This window comes from Anguilla anguilla, chromosome 3 (genome assembly GCF_013347855.1).
Source record: "Anguilla anguilla isolate fAngAng1 chromosome 3, fAngAng1.pri, whole genome shotgun sequence".
Taxonomy (NCBI): domain Eukaryota; kingdom Metazoa; phylum Chordata; class Actinopteri; order Anguilliformes; family Anguillidae; genus Anguilla; species Anguilla anguilla.
In genome coordinates, this window is record NC_049203.1 from 44,643,785 (window position 1) to 44,649,310 (window position 5,526).

Sequence of the window (5,526 nt, forward strand, 5' to 3'; positions counted from 1 at the left end):
TTGGTCTCGTTTTTCGTTTGTGAGTACTATATTTCATTTGTGTTGCTTCATTTGATTACAGTCCAATGGTGTATTCCCAGCTCTTTTAACAAATCAGCACTTTCAGAATGAAAGTAGAGATGTTACATGATCACATCAATGAGTGTGCAGGTGGAATTGAAAATTGCAGTCCAAACAGCCCACTAGGACCAGAGTAGCCCTGTAAGGTAGTGCCCCCCCCCTTCCCCACCAGAACCATAGTAGTCCTGCAGGCACTGTGGCCTTCTAGGGCAATGGCTGTGTGACATCTCAGTCAATGGCAATATTTTCGACATTACAGTACTTTTTGCTTGCATGCCAAAATGTGTTTTAATTCAAAATGTGTTTAATTCATCATAGAATTAGATGGTAAATCATTTAGTCTTTGTGTGGCTAGTAGACATGGTCCAAATATCAGCAATTATAATATAATGGAACCAGAGCCATTACACCCACTTGACCTCGCTTTGTCTAGGAAACATCTGGTGAAAAGGTGTTTGTGAGAGTGTGTGTGTTCTTGTGTGTGTGTGTGTGTGTGTGTGTGTGAGAGAGAGAGAGAGAGAGAGAGAGAGAGAAAGAAAGAACCCCAGAGACATTTTGGTGCTTTAGTTATCTTTAATACCCCAGATTTTTTTGTGGTGATGAAGTGTTGCTATGGAGATTTCCTGCCCAAACACATGGAGCAGTAAGGCTCCGTGTGGATGTGTGTGAGGAGATGGACTGAACCCAAGTTCCACAAAAGCCAGACCCTCCATATGTTTCTATTTCGAGGGATGTAATGGGCCACAGTCGGCACAGTCAGGGTTTGGTTCCAGACTGTGTGATGCCTCCCCAAAGTCTAGTGTTTTAGCTGGAGTCCACACCCAGGAGGTCAGTATAGTTCATCTATGTGCTCCGTTACCATAGAGGCCAGCAACAGTCTATTGAACACACGTTTACTTTGTTAAACACCTATACTTATGCTTATCTGCAGTCTTTAATAGGAAGTAATTTAGACAATTGAAACAGTGACGTGGACTTGCCAAGTAACCTATAAGGCAGGGCTGGAATGTTGCTTTATTTTATTATTTTTTTGATTCCCATAATTCCTAATTGCGGGAGAGCTGGGTGGTTTGCTTCAGAGTACTCTATTTCAGATGGGCTGAAGGTACCTAGGACTGCTTATTTTATCATTTACCCTTGCTGCAATAGATTTAGGATACATGTCCAATATTCCCAGTCAAAGAAAGCATATTGCATCCAATTGTTCAAGATGAAAAAAGCATGAATCTGAATTGTGCTGATCCAAAATGGGTCTTTTGCTCTTACGAAGCCCTTCTTCAAATTCTCTGAGAAATTAACACTCTGCAATGAACTGTGATGAACTTTGATGTCCTGTCTCCCCACAATGATCACATGACTCTGACTCTTAGGATTGACAGGTACTGATGAGTGACCCTCGTGGTGCCAGTGATAGGTCACAAAGGTTTCAGCCACTTCACATGACCAGGGTTAGCTTTGGGGCGTGCACCCATTGAGTGGAGCAAAGGTCAAAAGTCAAGCTTTCCTTTTTTTGTGAACTATGCTGCAGAATTTTGGTGCCTGCCCTGAAAAAACAGAGGACAGGTAACTCATGTTTTTACAGGCCCTAGGACTCCAATAAACTTCCCTGGACATGTTACCAATGTCTGTCACAGATTATAAAACTCTGTGAGATCACCTTCCTGGAAGAAAACAAACAGGAGCTCCACCAATCATAATAGGTACCCGTAGTAAGTATAGTATCCGATATCCAGTAATCACCACTGACATTGTTCTATCAGTTGTTACCAACATATTAGGTCGTGGCCATCTCTCTTTTCTAGTAGTAAGGTGATATCACAGCTACAGTTTTATTATCCCTGATGTCAGTACAAAACATACCATTAGCTACAACGCTCTTGTTCTGCTAAAGTATATTGGCAAGTTCAGAGCCATTGTGATGAATTTGATGTCACGCACACTGGCTGACCTCTTGTTTACCTATCTTGTGAAATTCCAGGGCGATGTTTTGTTCATTGATATTTACAGGAGCAAGAGCCTTCAAGCATAGTATAGGCGGTCTTCTACTTTGTGCGTGGCAACATTTGCAGTTTAAGAATTTGATTTGCAGCTTGTTTATTGGTTTTGTTTTTACACATTTATTAGGGTAAATTGTTTGAAAAAACAAAATATTTTTACTGAGCCAAAGATGAGATGAACAAGAATCTAATAACATTTCAGATTAAAATGTTGAGTGCTTTCCCCCTAAATTATATTCACTGCCTTGTACAGATATTTTTGTGATTACTTGATGGGCTGAATGTTTTCATGAGGTGAAAGGTGACATTTTTTGGATGTGTTTTAAAAAAATGTGCGTGACCATCCAAACTGCAACCCATTAGCAGTGATGCTTCAATAACAAGCCATTTTTACACTGAGCAGAGCCCTATCACTCTGCAATGAAGATGGTGGTGGTCGAAGAAAGGGATGTAGGAAAGAACAAGGGATGAGCAGAAGTAGAAAACAAAAAGGAGGAGAGGAAGTATAGAAGGTTTGCCTATCAGAGCTCTCTCGGGTGCTGAAGCAACTCTATGCCAATCCAACAATGACCAAACACTTCAAGACCAGGGCGCTTTAAACTGCAACACATGTGAAAAGTTACTGATTCTGGTACTGTACTAGTAGCTGGGTAGAGTACGTGGTCAGGTATGGTTGAATCCTCCTGATGTTGTACAGGAGGAATCTACAGGACTGTGATGTTGCCATGATGTGGTCCTTGAGGTACAGCTGGTCATCCAGGACCACCTTTGATGAGTGACATTGTCTTGTGAAGGATGTCATAACAGGGTCCCCCAAACATAGCCTTGCTGGGTATAATTGTTGCTCAGCATTTAATAGATCAGATAAAGCAATTGATTACACAGTTGACTCACCGCTCCTGATTTATTGGGTCTAAATAAGTTACTGATTTTATTGTGAAATGAAATAACATGAGATCCTGTAGCTCTCCAGTGCCCCTCCTAAACCCCCCTTCCCCTTGCCCTGTACACCCCTCCCTGATAACACCCGCCTGGCAGTCTTATCAGGAAACCTGGAGGTGTGGAAGATCAGCAGGGCCCAGAAATCCACTGTCCACCTTCAAAGCTGACCTTGCACCCCTGAGACGCCCCTGCCTTTTCAATGTGAACGCTGGGGATCGATAAGAGGCTGACCTTTCCTAGCATCGAGAGGAAAAAATGTACCTCTCACAACACACACACACACACACATACAAGCGCATAGCCCTCACTTCTGCACGCACGCACACACACATGATCCTCATCCCCTGCACACATGCACACACAACCACCCTCTCCCCCCCACATGCGCATACACATGCATATGCACACACTCACAAAACACACGGCCCCCTGACTTCAGCTTCTATGCTAAAGGTTGTGTCCAGGGGGTCCCCAAATATGCCTGATGCTTGAGTCGGTTTCAGCTCCTGATCCCCTCCTCCAGCTGAGCAGAGAACGCACAGTACAGATTAAGCCTCTGTCTCTAATGCAAGGTCTGATGGATGGTCACAGGCTTTCTGTTACAGAACGCATTGTGCCTCAGAGCTAGTTCACTGGTCCACAGTGACATCTGTAAATTCACCAAACATTAACCCCCACCACACGTACATAGACATTATGCCCCTGCGAGCGTGCATACAGAGGCATAAGTATAAATACTCCCCTTCATCCAAACTCTCTCTCACACACACCCGTCCACCAAACTCTCTCACAAACACCCCTCCACCAAAATCTCTCACACGCACCCCTACACCAAACTCTCTCACATGCACCCCACCACCTCTTTCTCACAAACACACACACCCCTCCACCAAACCTCTCTCTCACACACACCCCTCCACCAAACTCTCACACACATATCCTTCCACCAAACTATCTCTTTCTAACACACACAGGCACAGCATTGCTATGCATTTCACAACCACCAAGTAAAGTTCCATTTATTTCCTTGCTATGTCCACTTTATTATTTCCCTGCTGCATACTCTGCTCAAGAACACTATAGAAGTAAAAACTCTATGAGAACACTGAAAGCACTCAAATATAAAAATGTGAGGCTCCTGTGTTGCATAGCATTGCAGCTCCGGAGTGAGCAATAGGCTTCCAAAAGGAGGAGAAACGGCATACAGGTTTCCCAGTACTGGTTTTAAACATAGCAGGAGAATACTTACGCTAACTCCTCATTACTCATTACTGCAGCCCCGGACTCACAGGAGCAGTAGGGAACAGTGGAGTAAGGAGGGAAACCGCCCCCCGCCCTGCTAAATGCCTGTAACGTAATGTAACATAATGAACCCTGGAAAAAGATAGAGGGTTCTCTTTCTCCTTATACCCTTCATCGAAGACATTCCATAGATTGGACAGATATTCAGTACTCATGTAACAATGAGGCAGATGTCCAAACTGTTCTCAGTAGAAGACTGCGTATACTCAGGAGTGTGGGCATTAACAGAAAAACATGTAAAGGCAGCACACTGGCGTGGGAAGTGCCTGACACCTAAACATGGAAGAACAGAGCCGGCCGAACGAACATTATGCACTGTGAACTGGGCATCTGCGTTTGTCTCCCACGACCTTTAACCTCCGCAAATGAGTCTGGCTTCCATCTGACAGGCAAGCGACCAGCGACTGCCTCTGTGCCACCCAGGTTCAGAAAGTAAAAGTCCTCTCCAGTATTTTCTCCCAATCATCTGGATTTACCAATCTTCAGCCAGGAGGGAGAACTAATTAGTGAAATCAGCTGTCTCAGGTTCACGGGTGGAAGAAACACATGGGAGGACTTTCTGACCCCTGGGACTTTCCACCTCTGCCACGGGGAAATGTCGGACAGTAGAAAGTGCGTTTTTGCTTTTCCTTTTGTGTTTTTGTTTCCTTTTAAACTGTTCCCATTAACGGGGCAGACACAGCCAGCTCCCATCACCTCCAAATCTAAAATGCTTTTCATGGAAACCACTGCTCTGGTTCCAAAAATGGCTATTTTTTCGACTAATCAGAGTCTGCAATCTCTAACTGGGCATCCACTGGATTCTGGTTTGTTTCGGTTGTGGTCATTCAATAGTCCTAATTGGTGTTTGGAGAGTGCAATTTCATGACTCCTGTAACAACAAAGCTACAATGAGCTGTAATTCTGTGGAAAATGATCAAAGGGATTTTCTCTACACAACAAAACGCTATTTTTCAAACGTTTGGTTCAAAAAATAGCATATGGAAGGCCACCCTTTTTCAGTCATCACTCAGCCTTGCTCTCCCATTAGTCTGAAATGCTTAATTGGGCATACAGACTTGATAGGCAATAGACTGACAAGTTGGTCCCAGGTGTCAGTCAACTGCCGGTTTAAAGGCATCAATAAGACCTCCAGGAAGCGGAAATGGTGGGGAAGTGGGGGGGAGGAAACCGGCGTCTACCACAAACATCCAAGACCAACTTGAACAGAACAGTGACAGCAGTA